This window comes from Suncus etruscus, chromosome 8, assembly GCF_024139225.1.
Source record: "Suncus etruscus isolate mSunEtr1 chromosome 8, mSunEtr1.pri.cur, whole genome shotgun sequence".
Taxonomy (NCBI): domain Eukaryota; kingdom Metazoa; phylum Chordata; class Mammalia; order Eulipotyphla; family Soricidae; genus Suncus; species Suncus etruscus.
In genome coordinates this window covers 116,229,306-116,250,252 of record NC_064855.1, presented here as the reverse complement: position 1 = coordinate 116,250,252, position 20,947 = coordinate 116,229,306, and the positions used below count along the sequence as shown (strand labels likewise).

Here is a 20,947-nt window from a genome sequence, read left to right as displayed (position 1 = left end):
TCCTGGCTCTATGCTCAGAAATTGCTCCTGGTAGGCTTGGGGGACCATGTGGGATGCCAGGATTTGAACCACCGACCTGCTGCATGAAAGGCAAACGCCTTACCTCCATGCTATCTCTCTGACCCCTGAAGACTTTGACTTTAATCTTGAGCAAACATTAGGGCTGTTGCAGGCAAGGAGGCCTGATGAGCAAGAAACTCTTTCTTAAGAAGATATTTAGCCTGTTGCTTGGAAAATACATGGGAAGGGAGAAATGGAGGCAGAAGTGGTGCTTGAGAAGTGAACTGAAATTTATCTTGCTTGATCATGGGACATGCCAAGCACTGTAGACTCATTCAGCCACTGTGAAGCCCTGAGTTGTAACTGTCAGCAAACTGTCCATCTGAAACATTCAGCAGAGACCCCTCCCTGGAGTTAGGAAGAAGAGGCCACTGCTTTTCACTGTACTGAAAATGTCCCTCAACTCTCTTTCCTTTATTCTTGACCCAGATGAACAACTGGTTTTGTTTGTTTGGGGGCCATACTTGATAGTGCTCAGGTGTTACTGCCTGGCTCTGCATCCCGACATACTCTGAGGACCATATAGGATACCAGGGATCAAATCCAAGTCAGCTCTTTGCAAGGCAAAATTGTCCTCCCCAGTATGTTATTGTTCTAGCCCCAAATACCTGATTTTTTTATTTTAATTTAAATATGTCAGTGATAGTCTAGAAGGTAGACCAGGAAACACTTGTTCCACAGAGACAGATACAGCACTCAGAGCAGGACTCTCGTGGCATTCCAAGGGATTCAAAAACACTGATCTCAGCACCTCCTGGCAGTAATGGGAGTCTGCTCTGCCCTCCTTACAGCATCTGTGATACCAGCATTAAACAGCTGATGTCGCTGTGCAAAGCAAGGAGTTAGAAAGAGGACAAGAGAGGAAAAACTCTCAAGAGACTCCAGGCTATGCCTCTTCAAGGCCAAGTGCTTTAGGCACCTTCCAAGATATCCCTGAAAAACATCAAAGGAACTGAGGCCAATAGGAGATTGTCTTGAGTGTTGAGTGATAGATGAGGATAGAGGTAAAGAGTGATATCCACTCATGTGCACCCCTGTTTCAGAGACATCAGTCATTGCTGCAATGCCTGGGACTTCATACATTCTGCATATCTTGACTTCCTAACTTCTTTCTCATCATTGTAGTCATGAAGATGTGCTGTTCAAGGGAAAGAGCGATGACCTTGAACCTGAGTTCAAGCATGGCATAGGGTAGGGCTTCTCTGCTACTGTTGTGTCAAATCCAGTTTCATCCTTTTCTAGTTTAAGGAAAATCTACTTTTTAGATGAATTCTTCACATGGGGACACATTTTTAATGCAAATTTTCAATGCAAAATTATTCACATAAAGTGACAATTGTTATGGGTATTGGTGACACAATATGTTGACATATATTGAAAATGTAAGAATATTATTTCAATTATATAGGAGAAACCTCCACGTGTTTCTTTAGTAAGGGCTTTCTATAGTTAAAGAATATTCATCTATCCAATACCCTTCAATATCAGGTCGCTGAATGTTTAGAATGGATTTAGGCTTTACCTTGCAATCAGATAACCTTTGACTTAGCCAGCAATGAGTTTTTAATTGCACATATTTAGATGAAAACGAGAAAGGTGGATTTGTATTATTTCTGAAACTTCATTATGGTATTAACCTTTAAGTAAGAAGTGGCATTTTAGAAATGCCACATACATGCATTTTAACTCTTGCTCCAGTTACTAATGGCAAAGATAACCTATAAAATATGGTAGGAAGAGTCTAAATATTAATCATGTAATAACTCGGTCCTTCAGGATAATTATGATCCTATTGTTCACTAAGGCCAGTAACATTCTATTCATTTAATTCCCAAATATTACTATTTATCATTGTCAGAGATAATATCTTAGAAGACTTTATCTATTTTTTCTTTATTTATTTTTATTGAAATAATATTGGTTTGCAAGACTGAAAATGTTATGTCTTAAAAGGAACAATGGCAGACCAACACATCCACCACCAAAGTACCAGCATCTGTCCTTCACAATTTATCGACCTCTTTGGTTCAACTTTCTTTCTCCCTTCCTTTCAAATAACCTCATATTTTTGTTGTTATTGTTTTGTTTTGGGGCCACACTCCATGATGCTCAGGGGTTACTCCTGGATATGCTCTCAGAAATCACTCCTGGCTTGAGGAACCATATGGGATGCTGGGGATCTAACCAAGGTCCATCCTGGATCAGCTTCATGAAAATAACCTCAGGTTTATCATAGAAATCAAGGGACTTACTTCCATGTGTCCAATGTATATTCCCTTGCTTTGTTTCTTTATATACTCCCTATAAATGAGATCCTATGGTATATTTTTTTCTTTTGACTTATTCCAAATTACTTCAGTTCCATCCATGTTGTAGAGAGAAAGTATGTTTTTTTATCATTAGAATGACTGTGTAGTATTTCATTACATCTATATGTCACAACTTCATCATACCTTCATTTGTTGTTAGGTACTTGGATTGTTTCCAATTTTTTTTGGATTATCAATAGAATTGTAATGAGCACAGGTATGACAGTCACTTTCAGATTTGTGGGATTGTTGTTCTTTGGACAGACACATAAGAGTTCATATATTTTTAATATTTTGAGAAATCACATAGTGTTATCTATAGAGTATAGATCAATTTATATTTCCATAACAGTGAAGAATTTCTTTATTCTCCACACATCACAAGCACTGATTACTTCTGCCCTTTTAATAAAGGCTATTTTCAGAGGTGTAAGGTGATATCTCCATGTTGTTTTGATTTGCATTTTTCTCATAATAAGTGATAACAAGCACCTTTAAAAGTGTCTTTTAATTAGCTATATATAGTTTTAAATCTTTGGTTATAAAATCCTATAGTCTCTTAACATCAGTATCTTTCTATATCTTTTTTTGCTAAATTTTCTCTTGCCTGTTTGATCAGCAAGAATTTATTCTGCTCATCTTTTTCTGAGCTATAATTCATGTGTGAGAGAATGCAGGGTGAATGTGTTTGATCTATGGAAACTTATCCACAAATATCTCTTTGAAACATTTTAGAAGTTCAAAAGGGAGAGCAAATCTTGTCTCCTCTGCAGAACAATCTACATGCCAGAGAATCCAACCCATTAGACTATTCCAATTTGGGCAGGATATAATTAGGTTAATGAATAACTGAGAAAGCTTCTTGATGAATCATGCATATTAACCAAATCAACCATGACCACTGACTGAATGCAGTTGAAGTTTTTGATGTAGTCAACATTTGGAACTGCCAAAGGGTCAAGTCCAAGGTTCTCATTTTAAGAAATACTCAGACTAATGCATCTATTATTTTTCTTTCACTCATCAGACACCAATTGAGACTTCAGTATATACATCAAACCCCACTGTGGGTGGTAGGCATGTCAGTACCCAGCCTTCCTGGAGCTCACACTGCCAATGGTAATTTGGGGTATATAGTTTGGTGGGGGAGAAAACATGCTGTACCAATGGTGTTGCCAATTTTTCTGTGTTGATTAGAGCTGTTTACACTGATCTAAATGTCTATCTTAGCCCATATGAACTGCTGTAACAAAACTGTCAGATTGCCTAATTTGAATAAGCATCTTCTTCTCACCATGTTGAAAGTTGGAACTTCAAAGATCAAGGCAGATTCCATACCTGGTGAGGCCCACCATCTGGCTCAAAAGCTACTGATTGCCCTGTCTTCACATGGAAGAGCCAGTGCAGCTCCCTGGATTCTCCTTGACAAGGGTGCAAGCTCATCACAGGGATCCTCCCTCGTGACTTAATCACCTCCCCAAAGCCCAATTTTACCTTGGAGCTCAGGGTTTGACGTAAGAATTGGAGGTGGAGGAGGAAACTAATATTCAGTCCTTTGCAGCACTGGATGAACATGTTAATGGCCTTAAATGCTCCAAATACATACTCACCACACATACTCATTGACTCCCAATGTTTCTTTCTCAATTTGCAATTGGGAATCAATGATTCTCAAAGAGTATTTTTGTTCAATAGTGAGAGAACTCATTTCTTTTTTTTTTTTTTTTTTGTGGTTTTTTTGGGTCACACCCGGCAGTGCTCAGGGGTTACTCCTGGCTCCATGCTCAGAAATCGCTCCTGGCAGGCACGGGGGACCATATGGGACGCTGGGATTCGAACCGATGACCTCTTGCATGAAAGGCAAACGCTTTACCTCCATGCTATCTCTCCAGCCCCCGAGAACTCATTTCTTGCTTCATGGGAGAAATGTCCTCATTTCATGATGCAACTATGACTCAGAAATGGTAAGTAGATTTGCAAATGAGAGTAAAGCTCCACTCACTGTTTTTCTCTGGCTAGTATAGGACTGGGATCCAAGAGTGAGGAATCCCAAAGTCTTTATAATGCTCTTCCTTGTCATGGAGGAAAAATCTAACATAGTAACCATCATTGAACAAATCCTTTATTACTATAATATAGATCCAAGGTCAGTGAGGGAAAGAGGATATCTATATCTATATCTATATCTATATATCTATATATATATCTATATATATAGATATATAGATATAGATATATATATATCCTTGAACTAAGGAATAGGAGAAGAAGCTGAGGTGTCAAGGATTGGTGGGGAGTGGAGGAATTGGGGTTTCTTATAAAAGAAAGGATAGTCCAGGTAATGAAGACCAGCAATTTAATGTGTGCCTTATCAGATAGATATGTTTCTATTTTTATAAAAAGATGTCTCTGGCATTCACTCTGAAGAAACCATGTTATCTCTTGCACAAGTATCTCTCCCTTTCTCTACCCTCTTATTTCTCTAGATTTCTTTCACCAAATTATTCTGCTTCAAGAAAGTAAGAAAAAAGAAAGAAAGAAAGAAAGAAAGAAAGAAAGAAAGAAAGAAAGAAAGAAAGAAAGAAAGAAAGAAAGAAAGAAAGAAAGAAAGAAAGAAAGAAAGAAAGAAAGAAAGAAAGAAAGAAAGAAAGAAAGAAAGAAAGAAAGAAAGAAAGAAAGGAAGGAAGGAAGGAAGGAAGGAAGGAAGGAAGGAAGGAAGGAAGGAAGGAAGGAAGGAAGGAAGGAAGGAAGGAAGGAAGGAAGGAAGGAAGGAAGGAAGGAAGGAGAAAGAAAGAAAGAAAGAAAGAAAGAAAGAAAGAAAGAAAGAAAGAAAGAAAGAAAGAGAGAGAGAGAGAGAGAGAGAGAAAGAAAGAAAGAAAGAAAGAAAGAAAGAAAGAAAGAAAGAAAGAAAGAAAGAAAGAAAGAAAGAAAGAAAGAAAGAAAGAAAGAAAGAAAGAAAGAAAGAAAGAAAGAAAGAAAGAAAGAAAGAAAGAAAGAAAGAAAGAAAGAAAGAAAGAAAGAAAGAAAGAAAGAAAGAAAGACAGAAAGAAAGAAAGAAAGAAAGAAAGAAAGAAAGAAAGAAAGAAAGAAAGAAAGAAAGAAAGAAAGAAAGAAAGAAAGAAAGAAAAGAGATATGTGATGAAAAATAGATATCTGGGAGATATCCACAATTTCCTTTCTCTCCAGGTAGTTACGGAAACAAATGCCTCTCTTTAGTTAGCAGAGCTCAGATTGACTCTAAAACAGCTCACATGCCAAAGCAAGGAATTTGGTGGATCCTTCTTGTAGAATATTAAGTTCCTTTAGATTCATCACAGACAGTACTGAAGGGCAGAAGACCTCTGATTTTTCTCTAGCTTTCATAACACAGGGCAAGGTCAATTGCCAACTGTTCCCCTTCTTGTGTAATTAATCAACATTTACAAAGATTTTGTAAAGCAGTTAATTCTTTAAAACTTGCACAAAAGCTAATGACTCAAAAATATGATGTTAATTCCCAATTTACAGCCCATTTTAAAGGTTACTGTTAAACTTTAGGGTTCATGGATAGGAAGTAGAACACTGTTGGAACCCTATTACCTAAACTATAATAATAATTCTTTAAAAACTTCAATAAAACAGGTGCTGGAGCAACAAAACAGCATGAGGGAAGCTTGCCTTGCTTATGGCTGGTTCAAGCTCTATTCCTAGCACTCCATATGGTCCTGGCTATGGCCCCCACACCAAATAAGTGATAATAATAAGTAAGAAGAAAATAGAAAAACACTAAAAGGTGCTACAGTAAACACTTCAGCTCCCTATTTGAAAAATGAGACTTAATAGACAAGAACCATTTTGTACCTACTAGCCAACTCTACACTTGTTCTTTCAATGTCTTCACTTAAACTTGACCATAGAGCTATAGATCAGCATTGAAAACACATCAATAATAAAAGTCACGGGTCACATTTCTGAAGTGCTTGCTTACCAAAGCATCTGGAAGTGACCAATGTATCCAGAATAAACATAATTAACTACTGGAAAATTTGAAAATAATAATTTGAAAGTAATAATGATCAGGTTTCAAGTTATCGATGCTATTATGTAATATGTGAACTCGGAACTTGCTTTCTGAGTTACATAGAAGAGAGTAAAGTCAAAACATAGCTCTGTGGGGCCAGAGAGATAGCACGGAGGTAAGGCGTTTGCCTTTCATGCAGAAGGTCAGTGGTTCAATACCGGTGTCCCATATGGTCCCCCGTGCCTGCCAGGAGCGATTTCTGAGCATAGAGCCAAGAGTAACCCCTGAGCACTGCCGGGTGTGACCCAAAAACAAAAACAAAAACATAGCTCTGATACACTCTGCTATGTGATTTTTGATATACATCCTTTGACTATGATTCATTAAGAGGTAAAATATATAAGATAAACAGATGTAAAATGTGACACTAAAAAAAAAATAATTGAGGGGCCGGTGCGGTGGCGCTAGAGGTAAGGTGTCTGCCTTGCAAGCGCTAGCCAAGGATCAGGACCGAGGTTCGATCCCCCGGCATCCCATATGGTCCCCCCCAAGCCAGGGGCAATTTCTGAGCTCTTAGCCAGGAGTAACCCCTGAGCATCAAAAGGGTGTGGCCCGAAAAACCAAAAAAAAAAAAAAATAATAATTGAAGTGGGCAAATGAAAATGTAGAACTATGGAATGAATCCAAATCTCATTTTTTTTCTCCCCTTTGGTTTATGAGCCATACTTGGTGGTATTCAGAGCTGACTCCTGGCTCTGTGCTCAGCTCTTGGCTGGGCTCACACAACCAACCATATGACGATTGAAACCAAGTTGACTCCATGCAACTATCCCTCCAGCCTCCAATTTTCAATTGCTATTGATTCAAACATCCACCGTCCTTTTATAGTAGAAGCATGTTTCAAATTAGGTTTTCAGTGTGCCCATATTTCCAATAGTTGACACATTTCTGCCCCTTGAATTTTAAGAGAAGCTTTAGCTGTTCTGAATTTGGAGTCATTCCCCTTTTTCATTTCCTTCCTCTTTCTTTCATGGCTGTAGTGCAGACATAGTGATTGGAGCAGAAGCAACCATCTGTGTTTCTGGGGACCAAAAATGCACTACCAGTATGAATGTTGAGGGGTATAAGAAGGCCTGTAAGAAAGCTATCAACTTCAATATCTGCCAGATTTTTTATTTTTATTTATTTATTTATTGGTTTTTGGGTCACATATGGCAGTGCTCAGGGGTTACTCCTGGATCTACACTCAGAAATCGCTCCTGGCAGACTCAGGAGACCATATGGGATGCTGGGATTCAAATCACCACCGTCCTTCTGCATGCAAGGCAAATGCCCTACCTCCATGCTATCTCTCTCAGCCCCGATATTTGCCAATTTTTTATTTGCATGTTTTTATTGGTGGTAGTAGGGAGGTATCATTCCTGATGCTTTCTCAAGGGCTACTCCTGGCACTGATGCTTCTGGCAGTGTTCCTGGAAGTAGATTGTGCTGAAGGTGGGATAAGGGCTTCTTGCATGCTGAGCATGAGCACCAACCCTGGAGTCAACTTTCCAGCCCAGCTGCCTACTTTTATATATCCTATAAGAAGTCTGAATTAAGAGTGGCTATCAGGACATCAATAGAAGAATATTCCATGACTCATCAAAGTAATGAAATGTAATTCCCATCAGCTGTAAATACCAGTAGTTGTGATTGTAGACAGCCCTTCTAATTTATTGGTATTCCCTACCACTTCTCTTTATGATTTTTCTTTTGTCTCTGGTTGCTTTCATGTTATAAGGGTAGAGTTGCATGGTGGTTATGGAGGTCTGTAGGGTCTAAAATACTCATTCTCTGGTCATTTCAAAGTTTTTCACGTTTCTCTCAAACAACAAACTGGATCGCTGACCTCCAGATCTCTTTTCCTGAGTTATGAAAAAAAAAAAAGACTTTTGCTTATCTCATCCATGGTTTGTTCCGATTTCATGCCACTTGCAGCTAAAGGCAATCAAATTGGTGCACTGCCAACTGAGACTTGATGAACTGGAATGGAAGAACCACAAGTGGATAATGAGGACAAGAGCCCAGAGGACATTCTGAAAATGCCAGGGCTCTTAATCTCTGTGCTTACAATTGCCCAAGAACACTGAAATCTTTCACCGGAAGAGAGCCTTGTCTATGATAGTAGAGAGGAGGAAAGAGATAAGAGCATGAAAGAAAGATAAATTCTGGTAAAACTCCCAGTCCCAAGGAAGACAAGTGGAGTCTGGAAGGAGTTAGGTGTCACCCAAGAATCCTGCCTTGAGGTGACAAAAACAACACGAGTTATCCTTCTATAGCTTTGCGACCTATGCAGGCGGCAGCTGAGCCTCTGCTCTTGGAATAGCCTGACCTCAAGGGGTCACTGGATTGCCTTGCAATGTCTAGATTCTTGCAATGACTAGAATCCCACTAAAATCACACTTTCAAGATGATTATTTGCACAGTGGTTTAAGGAAGAATAATTTCCCTCAATATTTTCTCCCTGGCTTGGCCAATGCCGATGATGCTGGTTATGTTGGATACCAGACAAGTTAGAGCACATACAGATTCCGAATCATCTGCAAGCCACTTTGGACAGAATAGCTCTCCTTATTTTGGGTGGGTAGAATATTTATAGGGTGTCAGCTCTGTGTGTTTAGGGGGAAATTGGATGCATGCTCTGTGTGTTCAGCTACAGCTTAAAACTTATATAAATACAGTAACAGGAGAAAATCATACATTGTGAATCTTGTTTTATTTTATGAGGGAAAGTGAGTCACTCGTAGCAGTGCGCAGGGCTTGTTTCTGATTCTGTGCTCAGGATTCATCCTTGGCTGGGCTTGGAGGATGATATGGGGTGTCAGAGTATCTGGTTTTTGCCCCAGTTATGATGATTTCTTCTTTGCATGTGCTTGTCCCATTTGCATGGCTAGATCCTCTGGATTGGTCCCCTACCCTTCCTTACCTGTTCTCCACCTATGGGGGTGGTCCTACACTTCCCAGTAAAGACCAGGTCATATACTTCTTCCAGTTTTTGGTCCCACAGCTAGCCTGTCTGCCTACCCTTGCCCTTTTGCCTGATGGCAAAGAGCTTGTGCTGGAAGTTCCTGAACTTGTTTTATCTTCCTAACCTGTGTGGGTTATTTTCCATGTCAGAGTTGCTTCCAGACCTGCATTCCTCAATCCCCTGGGACTGGGGTATGAGGCTTCTTCTACATTGGTGTGCCAGGGATCAAACTCTGGTCAACTACATGCAATGAAAATGCCCTCACCCAGAACCTGTCTGCTCCCAATTCCCTCGACCCTGTCACCTACCTCCACCCACTTCAACCCCACCTATATAATTCGTCCTCCTCTCATCTGTGAGAATTATTTGCATTGGTTCTTCCTAAATTTGAGTTCAAACCCATGTTCTCCCTATAAGTAAACAAAAACTGTAAACAAAAGCAAGAATTCTGAGACCTGGGAGTGAGATCAAAGAGTTAGAAAGAAGGAAGGAAAGAAGGAAGGAGGGAAGGAAGGAGGGAAGGAGGAAAGGAAGGAAGGAAGGAAGGAAGGAAGGAAGGAAGGAAGGAAGGAAGGAAGGAAGGAAGGAAGGAAGGAAGGAAGGAAGGAAGGAAGGAGGAAGGAAGGAAGGAAGGAAGGAAGGAAGGAAGGAGAGGAGGGAGGGAGGGAGAGGGAAGAAGAAAGAAAGAAAGAAAGGAAAGAAAGAAAGAAAGAAAGAAAGAAAGAAAGAAAAGAAAGAAAGAAAGAAAGAAAGAAAGAAAGAAAAGAAAGAAAGAAAGAAAGAAAGAAAGAAAGAAAGAAAGAAAGAAAGAAAGAAAGAAAGAAAGAAAGAAAAGAAAGAAAGAAAGAAAGAAAGAAAGAAAGAAAGAAAGAAAGAAAGAAAGAAAGAAAGAAAGAAAGAAAGAAAGAAAGAAAGAAGAAAGAAAGAAAGAAAAAGAAGAGAAAACCTTAAAACTTCTAACTTCTTCAGAGCACCGACAGCCACCTTTCCACCATCCCTCGCTGGCCTCCTGAGCTTTTTTCTTCCCCAAGTGGCTTCCTTTCCCTCTGCTCCTGCCAGGCACACTCTGGAAGCTGTGCAGCTGTGGCCTGCTGGAGAGGCCACTTCTCACCCAATAGTGCTACATGGAACCCAGGGGCCGTGAATCAGGCTCTTTAAATTGGGCCATGCTGCCTTGCTCTTGGCAGACCACAGCCCTCATTAAAATGCCCCCTACCTCTTCGGAGCAGACACTGGGTTTGTCTTAGCCTAGCGGAACCGAAGAGTTCATCAAGGAGGGGAGCCTTGGCACCCAGCCTGGCCTGCCTCTTTTGCAATTTTAAAAACACTGGGCTTCCAAAGAGCTGGTACTTGAGGGTCCTTTAAACGCCCAGAATACTAAATGGGAGGGTTGTTTTCTGTCATTAGCTTTCAGCAGCTGAACAGGGAACAGCAGAAGACAGGGAGGAATCTTTTCTTCCTTTGCCTGTAGCCAGATCCTTTGCAGACTTCAAAACAAATAAATACTGATTCTCCAAAGCAACCAGGCATGGATTTGATGACAATAGTCACCATGTCCATTGGTTGCCAGAGCTTTTCATTACTTTATTCATTTTTTTGTGTCTGAATTCTTCTTTGCTTTTCTTACTGCCTACAGAGAGAAAGAGAGAGAGAGAGAGAGAGAGAGAGAGAGAGAGAGAGAGAGAGAGAGAGAGAGAGAGAGCTATCCTGTGTCTGGCCACCCAGGAGAGGGACTTGAGGGGCTCAAAGGGTTGGAGCTCCAGATCTGTATATGAAAGGTCCAAGGTTTCTCTTCAGCCCCTCGTGGTAGCCAGGAATAACACCCAATCTCTGAGCTGGAATTAGCCCCAGAGTGCTGCCAAGTATGTTCAAAACTGCCCTCCTTCCAAATAATAAGTGTTTGCTGTTGTAAGCCATGAGAATGTCATTATGCATAAAAATTAGATGTGTGCTGGGGTACAGTTTTAATAAAGGAAGACCTAAAAATCTGACTGATAAAACCTGAAGAGCCAGGGACCAAAGCGATAGCACAGTGGATGGGACGTTTTTCTTGCACATGGTTGACCCAGTTTCAATCCCCAGCATCCCATATGGTCCCCTGAGCTTGCCAGGAGTGATTCCTGAACTCAGAGCCAAGAGTAACTAACCCCTGAGCACTGACAAGTGTGCCCCCCACCAAAAAAAAAAAAAAAACTAAAGAACCAGTGACTTTGAGCATAGCTGTTTATTTTGCTCCTATAAAGCAAATTTGGGACCCAAGCTCCTTTTAATGTATGTTTCCCTTCTCTATGACCCCATAAAGCTCGCTTTATGACCCAATGAAAGGCCTGGAAGTTCCTATTATAGGGTTTTTCATGGGGCTGGGACCTGGAATTGAAACAGGATGACTAGCACATTCTATCAGTGGTTCCCAATCTTGGCAGAAAACCCCATTGCAATAGGGTGCTGGGGCATGTGGCCTGTTCTCAAGGGAAGAGAAAATGCAGCTTGGATATGTAATGACTAGTATTTGATATCAGAAACTAGTTTATCATACCTTTCATGCTATACCAGTCCTGTCTCCAACAGCCTAGATCTTGGGAAAGATACAGGCATGTGATAAAACAAAAGGGGCTGGAACAATAGCACAATGATAGGACATTTGCCTTGCTCAAAATCCAGGACCCAGGTTCAAGTCCAGCATCCTATATGGTCTTCGAGCCTGCCAGAAGTGGTTCTGAGTGCAGAGCCAGGAGAAACCCCTGAGCACCGCAAGGTATGACCCCCAAATCTCAACCCCCAATAAAAGAAAAATGGCCCACCTCTTCTACCAACCTCTAAAAGAAAATAATGGCGTTCAACTCTTCCCAGGTAGTCTGTCTGGGTTGATACCTCTGGCGCCTTCTCAAAATGGGTGGTGCAGATTCTGCTTTTACATGAGCCACAACAGCCCAGTGCTACACCCTGTATTCTCCAATAGAAATGGCCCAATTCCACAATTTAACCTTATCAAATTGCCAAGCCAATACATTTGATTTGGGTTTATAGACACTGGACAGCACAGCTGCATACATACATCACATGACATCAAAATTTCATAATAGTGTCAGCCAGGTAGTGTCATAGTATATCTGATGGGAAAGTTCCATAGTTATCTCCCAAGCTCAGTGAGCCTAAACAATAACAGAAAATTCAACCAGCACAACCACAGCCAACACCTTCTTAGATGCTGAATTTAGTTACACCATGGAGAGAGAGAGAGAGAATAATCCTTTCAATTGACCCTTGTGGATCAAAGTTTTGATCATGTCATGTGCATTTGTGTTGTCACAAACAGTATGACATAAATATGTTTGTGCCTGCAAGGGGAAAGACTAAGATGGTGGGTGGGAGATTGGTAGAAACGAAGGTCACACTGCTGGTGGGACAGCTGTTTGAATATTTAATGCCTGAAACTACTATATTATGAATAACTTGGTAAATCGCAGTGTCATAATAATAGCAATCTTTTTAAAGATGCAGGCACATGGTTCCCAGGGGAGTTTTCCACTATAAGACACCATGAAGCTGCCTATAGCTCGGGCTCTCAGATATAAAGGGCCTCAGCAATGAAGGAAGTTGCAATAGAATTCCCTGCCAACTCGTCTAGGCTTTTAAAAAAACACACTTTAATTTGGTTTTCCCCTTCAAGAAGCACCACTTCTTTGGGGCGCCAGTGAGCTTGATAATTGGCTACAGCAATAACTGGGTTTAAGAAGGTGGCATTAAGCCAAGAATAATGTGAATTCTATCTATTCTCATGGCTCAGTCATCCCCACCTCGGTTTCCACTACAGATGACAACAGGTGAGGTCTCTTTGCTTGCTTGTTGTGCTCTTTAGTACAGCTTTTTCCAGCCCTACCAACTTCCCAGTGTTCATTCTACCAGATAGCATGTTTTGTCACCAGGTATGGCACCTTCCTATTGGATAATGCACCTCCCTACCAGATATCACACCTTCCCAACAAGTGGTAAACCTCTCAGGAAGACATCATAATACCACCTTCTCCATCCCAGAACACAGACCATGACAGTTGATATTATTTTCACAGATATCTATGATTCACATAACAACCAAGAAACATGTGTGTAAACATGCCTGCTTGCTGTATTTCCTTCTTAGTATTTGTTATCTTGTGTTCCCAGAACACTGTGTCCCCTCGTTTCCCCAGATATCTGTATACCCTCCTGTAGCACTGATAATTGCAGCTGAGGACAGTTTGCTCCCTTTTCTAGAATTTGAATTGCTATAAAATGCGTAGAAAACAAGGTCTTGGGGTGACATCCACTGCCTTTAATAGCTGACATTTCCTTCCAATGTTTTCACAGAGGATTCTATCCAAAATGCACGAATTTAGGGGTACTGATGCTAAAAGTATGTAATACTAGAAATTGGGGGCAAGGTCACTGATCAATGTAAATTCCCAAACACTGTATTCTAACCTCAGGTAAGAGTGTGAAGCAGGGTCACTGCATTAATTAATAAACCAAGACAGTCATGAGGGAGAAAAGCATGGAGTCTGGTGGCTTCTAGCCGCGTGGTCTCTGAGCCTGCCAAACTGACATCTCTTTATTCACAAGTTCAAATATCAAACTGGAAGGGTAGGGGCCTGGCAGCCCAGGAGAGAGAGAAACCACAGTGGAAATTCATCCTTCAGCATCTTAGTTTTGACTTTCCGCACATCAGAGCTAGGAAAAGTCACTCATGGTATTTCAGTTTGGGAGCATATTTTTCTAATGGCAGAAGTGGTCCATAAAGGCACCTTCAGAGAGCTGAAACAGCAGAAAGAGAATTGGTGTTTAAGTCCAGTGGACAGGGACCAACTGGAAGCACCAAATAATAGAATCAAGGATTGGCATTGGCCATAGACATGAGTAGTCACATTTCCTCTATGGGAAGAGGCCTAAGACTGAGGAATGAGCAAAGGTGATGTTTCTATGTGTGGCAAAATCTAGTCCACAGAGAGGATCCTTCATGTGCAAAAGTCTGGAAAAAAAATAATCACAGTTACAGACATTTTCAATGAATGGAGGACAGACATGAGATTCAGTAGAGGCAATTGGTGAAGCAGGAAGGATGCATTAAAAAGATTCTCTCTGATTAAGTCATGAAATTTTCCTTTACATGGATGTACATGGAATCTATCATGCTGAGTGAAATAAGTCAGAGGGGGAGAGAGAGATACGCAGAATAGTCTCACTCATCTATGGGTTTTAAGAAAAATAAAAGTCATTTTTGCAACAATCCTCAGAGACAATGAGAGGAGGGCTGGAACTTCCAGCTCACTTCATGAAGCTCACCACAAAGAGTGGTGAGTGCAGCTATAGAAATAACTACACAGAGAACTACCATAATCATGTGAATGAATGAGGGAACTGGAAAGCCTGTCTGGAGTACAGTGGGGGTGGGGTGGGATGGAGGGAGATTTGGGACACTGGTGGTGGGAATGTTGCACTGGTGATGGGGGTGTTCTTTACATGACCGAAACCTAATCACAATCATATATGTAATCAAGATGTTTAAATAAAGAAAAAAATAGAAAAAAAAAAAGATTCTCTCTACCTTGCCCCAATGTGACAAAATCAGTCCCAGAAACCCATGACTTTTCTGGGTTCATGCTGTGTAATTGACTAAAAAGATAAAGCCTGAGTAAAAGATCCTATTTTAGCACCAAACGAAGGCAGCCATATGGCCTCGGTTTTCCAGGACTCTCCTGATGGAAAATATTGTGCCTTAGCAGATCATGTGTCAGGACACAGCCCAGTGAAGGGTTAGAAAATGTGTTACCAGAACTTCATTGCAGCCCACACACCATACTGCTTTTTTCCAAATAGATGGTGACATTGCTTCTGGTTGGCATCCTATAGAGAAAAGCATCCTGATTTGTGAGTTTACAATTCCCACTTATGAATATTCAAATGCACAACTCCACTTAAAGTCAGTGCTGAAAGCCTGTGCTACAGGCAATGAAAATAATCTTCCCAGAGCTACATTTGTTTTATTAACAAGTTGTAGCCTAAAGTCTTTTTTATTTAAAAAATAAAAAATTGGACCCAAATTGATTATCCCAGAGATGTCCTAGGAATCAGGGCTGGGGGTTACCCAGGGGAGTCACTACCCAGGCAACCCACCCTCCCTACGGAAAGCCACATTTTCTGTCTCTAGGAGGGAACAAGATCAAGTATGTAAACACCCAGGGTCCCTGGCCCAATCCAGCCTATGCATCCACCAGTCCCCCCCCCCCCCTGTCCAGCCAACCTGGGCTGGTGGACTGTTGGATAGAACATGGCTTTATCATCACCTGTACAGGCTCTACTTGCCAAAATCTAAACTTAGGTGACTAGGTCTGAAGCAGAGGCACTGCAAGAATTAAGAAAACAAGACATTAGGGGGGAAAGCATGGGGTTAGGGGACTCCCAGTATTGTGGACTGAGCACAGAACCTCCTCCTCATCATGCAGTCTTTGTTGTTCAGACTCAATCCACATGGGAGGAAGGACAGGCATACTTAACAAATAGAAGTACCTATCTGTAACCCCTCCCCCAACTTCCTGCCTATCTTACCTGGATGGAAGAAGTCTGTGGATGTTAATAAAGGGTTGCCTCTGGGGTGAGTGGGAGACTGAGCAAGAAGTCGCAGCAGGGAAAGATCAGAGATAAGATGGATGAAGGGAGCTGAAGGAGGCTGCTTAAAAGGCTAGCTTAGAAGCCATGTGAGAGAAGCACATGGTGGTTAGGGCCTTATATTGATAAAAAAAAATTCACATCTCCTAAAACTTCATGACTGCTGTGGGTCATTTCCCTGCAGTCACCCTGATACCTACAGATGCACTGGCTGGAAGGGGCTGCAAGGCACGGGGAAAAGCCAAGAAGGCCCATCATCCATCTTCCATCTAGGACTCTATAATTAATAATTAATTCAACGCCTATCTAAGGCTAATCAAGCCTAGGTGGGTCTTTACATCTCACAAGGAGTAGATGAAGGTAGGGAAGGGGAAGCTAGGGCAGTCTCTATTTTGGTAAAAGTAGAGTGTGAGTTCTGTGCTTATAACTACAATCATCCAGGCATCGATAGAAGATATCCTGGTGCTCACCAGGCAATTCCTGGTTTCTAACTACCCTCCTAAAAAAAAAAAAACCATGAAAGTAACATCTTCAAGATGTTTTTCTGCTGTTTTCATGCCCACCATGTTGGTCAATCAAGCTCCTCCACTGAGTTCTCTGTATATAAGGAGGAAGCCAACACCATTGCTAAGATCCCAGGGACTTGCCTGCTCCCAGAGGTGACAGAAGAAGATCAAGGAAAGATTTGTATAGTTATTGACCTGGATGAAACCCTGGTGCATAGCTCCTTTTAAGCCTATCAACAAAACAGATCTCATAGTTCCTGTAGAGATTGAGGGAACCACGCACCAGATTTATGTGCTCAAGCTGCCTGATGTGGATAAATTCCTGAGATGTACCAGGGAACTCTTTGAATGTGTTCTCTTGACTTCCAGCCTGGCCAAGTATGCTGATCCTGTGATAGATCTGCTGGAGTGATCCAGACCCACCTGTTCCTGGAGTCCTGTGTTCCACCAGGGCTGCTATATTAAGGGCTTCAGTCACTTGAGAAGGAAACAGAGGAAAACACTCATTCTACACAACTCACTTGCTTCTTGAATCTTCCACCCTGAGAATGAAATACCTGTGCAGTCTTGGTTTGATGACATGGCATTCACTGAGCTGCTAAACATGATTCTGATCTTTAAAAAAAAACTTGATTTATTGGTTGGCCTTGTTGCCAAACCCATGGTCTTTCCTCAGTGTTGTATGGCTTCTCCAAGAAGAAAGAAAGGGTCAGAGGCTGGCTTCTTTTCAGAGGTACCTCAGGTACACACTCGACTAAAACTTTTCTCCAGCCAGTTGCTGCAGTCAGAAAGACGATGCTTCTGGGAAGGGAAAAACTTGTTTCCACAAATGGCTTCCCTAGTGTTCACCAACCCCTTTGGCCCAACCACTGTGCCTCTAGTATGGGTGCCAAACTCTTTCCGAGTCTCCCCAAGACTTGGTACCAGGCCTGCCTTACTTATCACTTAGCCATAGTCTTCACCAAGTGGGGAAGGAGGTCTTCTCCCTAACCTGCAAGAGGACATATCACTGATCTCTGTTCTTTTGACTCAAACAATTCTTTATTTAAAAAAAATTTTTAATCCTTTATTTTCTTATAGCCCTGAAATCTTGCCCTTAATTGAAATATCTACTTATCATTTACAGAAGTATTAGGGAGTTTAGCCACTTTAATAGCAGAAAAGTTATGTTAATAAATTCAGATATAATTCTGAGTCTGTGAGGGGCTTTATAGGACTTGGTCTCAGCAGGGAGGTAAAGAACCTGGGAAGTCACTCCAATATTCGGGAGGACATTGTGATGGAATACAAAATGTGAGATTTATTTAAGAATGACTAGTGGTTCAAACTCATGCTTCATAATAAACGCATTTCCTACAATTTTTAAATAAATATTTTCCCTACATCACAGTTGCAAAGTTGTTCATAATTGAGTTTCATTCTTACATTGTCCAACACTCTTCACCAGAGCACATTTTCTGCCACCAACGTCCCAGTTTCCCTCTTACCTTCTTCACTGCCTGCTTTTGGAGCAGATTTTCTTCTCTCCTTTCTCCCTCTTCTGTCTCTCTCTTTCCCTTTCTCTGTCTCTCTCTAGACACTGTGGTTTTCAATATTGGTACTGAAGGGGTATCATTCATATCATATTCTCCCCTTTCAGCACCCAGTTCTTGTCCAGAATGATCATTTCCAACTTCCATTGTCCTAATGGTCCCTTCTCTGCACTCATTGTATACCCTACTCTTTGTGATAAGCTTCCTCTCATAAACCTCCAACAATTGGTTCACCATGATTTCTTGCTTCTTACTACCATTCCAAAGTCTCTCCTTTGGCAAGCTGCTACTTCTTCTCTTCCTCTCTTGCTCTTAATTTTGGAGACTGTCTTAGATGTTGGTTTTATTTCTATTCTGCCCAATATCTAAATCCTTCATCACCACATCAAGTGGGGGGCTTCTCAGCCACCGAGTCTGGTAGCAAGCAAAAGTCCACGGTAGAGGGAGATGAAGGAAGAGGGGCCTCCAAGAGGAAATCAATAGCAGCCGAGTGTCGGTTTTTCTCATGTAGGAAATCTATCTTTCACTCTGGGGGCTGGTTGACATCTGGCTGGGGTGGGGAGAATGTACTGCTTTGTGAGGTGTTAAGCACATGGAGTTTTATCCAGAGGGTCTTGGGCATTCCGTTTCCTTTCCTAGGAACAATCTAAAATTATGAGCATTGTGGTATCATGGTAAACTAAGTACAGTTGTCGTGGGGGTGCTAGTGAGCCATTTCCTAGTTTTGGGAAATGAGGACTGATGAGAAAGAACTCCAGGGCAAGGTCAGATGCACAGTCTGGTTATGGCCAATGGAAGGAGCTACTTGTTCCCTTTCCCTGCACCCCCGGGGGCCTTACTGTGAAGGCCTGGCTTGGGAGTCCCATATCCCTGCTGTAGGGTTTAGTACAGAGGTCCTGTCGGCTAGCTCCCCCTCTCCCACTGAGGAGACATCCCAGTTACTAGTTGCAAGAGGAATGGTGATATCCTGGTTGCTGGGGTCTGCAGAGGGCAAGTTTCTTGTTTTCAATGGAATTTAGCTATTATAAAATAATATTCTCAGTAAATACATTTATATTGTACACTAGAGTATGACTACAATAGGATAATCTCAACATTATATGTCATAATATTAATATAATAATTATATGCACTCTGAGTAATGAATTTCAATATTTACCCAGGCTGTTTTGTGGATCAGTTGTCTGAGTCTCAATAGGCATCCAAATTGTTTGCAAATTGGAGCTGTTGTTGTAAATGGAACAGCTATGAGCATTCATGTTCAATGGATATAGTTTCATTTATCTTGGACAGATACCAAGGGTGGGGAATTGTTTATATGTTATTATGTGATTAACATTTTGAGAAATCATCAGCTTGTTTTCATCTTGGCTCTACCATTTCACTCTCCAGCAAGGTAGGACATTCCAGTTTCTCCACATCCTATCATCAATGGCTATTGTTGGTCTTTTTTTTTTTTTTTTTCTTTTGGTTTTTGGGCCACACCCGGCCGGCTGTGCTCAGGGGTTCCTCCTGGCTGTCTGCTCAGAAATAGCTCCTGGCAGGCACGGGGGACCCTATGGGACACCGGGATTCGAACCAACCACCTTCGGTCCTGGATCGGCTGCTTGCAAGGCAAACGCCGCTGTGCTATCTCTCCGGGCCCTATTGTTGGTCTTTTATGTGTATCTTCTTTGTGCAGACAAGGATATATGGTGTGGCTTTAATCTAAATTTCCTTGGTAGTTAATAATATTGAGCATCTTTTAGTGTAGTGATCAATCATGTGAAATGTTTGTTCAAATCTTTTGCCTATTTATTTTATTATTGAACTGGTGGTGTCTCAATTTTTAGTTAGATGGCATTTTTTTATGGTTTTGTATGTTTCAGAAGCAAACATTTGGTTCCATGATATGTGTTGACAGTATTTTCTCCTAGAATGAAGCTTAACTATTTTAGTAAAGCTTTCTTTTTTCTTTGTAAGTCTTCAACCAGATCAATGCTTAAGAGAAATTCCTAGAAGAATCCATAGAGATACCCAAACATGTTACCTAACTTGAAAATAGCCTCAGGATATTTTCAGGGATCAACAAATGAAGAAAATATTCTGAAACTTGAGAAGCATATCGTAGAAAATAAATTTCTGTTCAACTACAATATTTTCTTTTTCATTGATTAATGGGGATAATAATGGGATTTTTGTGGTAAGACATAAAAACTCCAATAGCTGGTTTTGATTCATCTGTTATCATGGGGAAGACATTATGAAGAGGGCACTGTGGTGGGTTAAAGGTGAAGGTACATTCATATAGATTTAAGAAAGAGAGAATTTTCAAAATACAATTGAGCTATAAATTTATCACTTCTGAGAAAGAAAGGAAGCAAAAATAGCAAAATCTCTTGAAAAAACTAAAATTGCAGGAGGGAGTCAAACTACCAGATACACTCACACACACAAAACATACCACACACACACACACACACACACACACACACACACACCACGGAAGTGGTGTGAAAGTGCAAGAAATGCACTGTAATCTGCTCTCTTTTTTGTTAGTCATATCCTGCATCATTTACTGGTATATTTTCATTTATCCTCAGTATGAGAATAACACAGCTGACCATCATACTTACTTTGAATCCTGAAAAGACTAGAGAAATATCCAAAATAAAAACTTTAAAGATGAAATTAAAATAGTCACCAGTGTCATATGCAGAAAATTCTTCCATATCTCCAGATTGGTTAGCAAATACAAAACCATGTTTAAAGGTAAATATTTATGGAACCAGAGTGATAGTACAGTGGATAGGACATTTGCCTTACTTGTTATCAACTGGGGTTCAATCCCCAGCACCCTATATGGTCCCCCTGAGCACTGCCAGGAGTAATTCCTGTGTGCAAAGCCAGGA

At 41.0% G+C, this 20,947-nt stretch overlaps 1 pseudogene; it reads left to right on the top strand.

The window, feature by feature from the left end:
• The window catches only part of LOC126016011 (carboxy-terminal domain RNA polymerase II polypeptide A small phosphatase 2-like), a 44,909-nt pseudogene extending 27,436 nt beyond the window's left edge, over window positions 1-17,473 (top strand).
• Window positions 17,474-20,947: the final 3,474 nt, after the last annotated feature.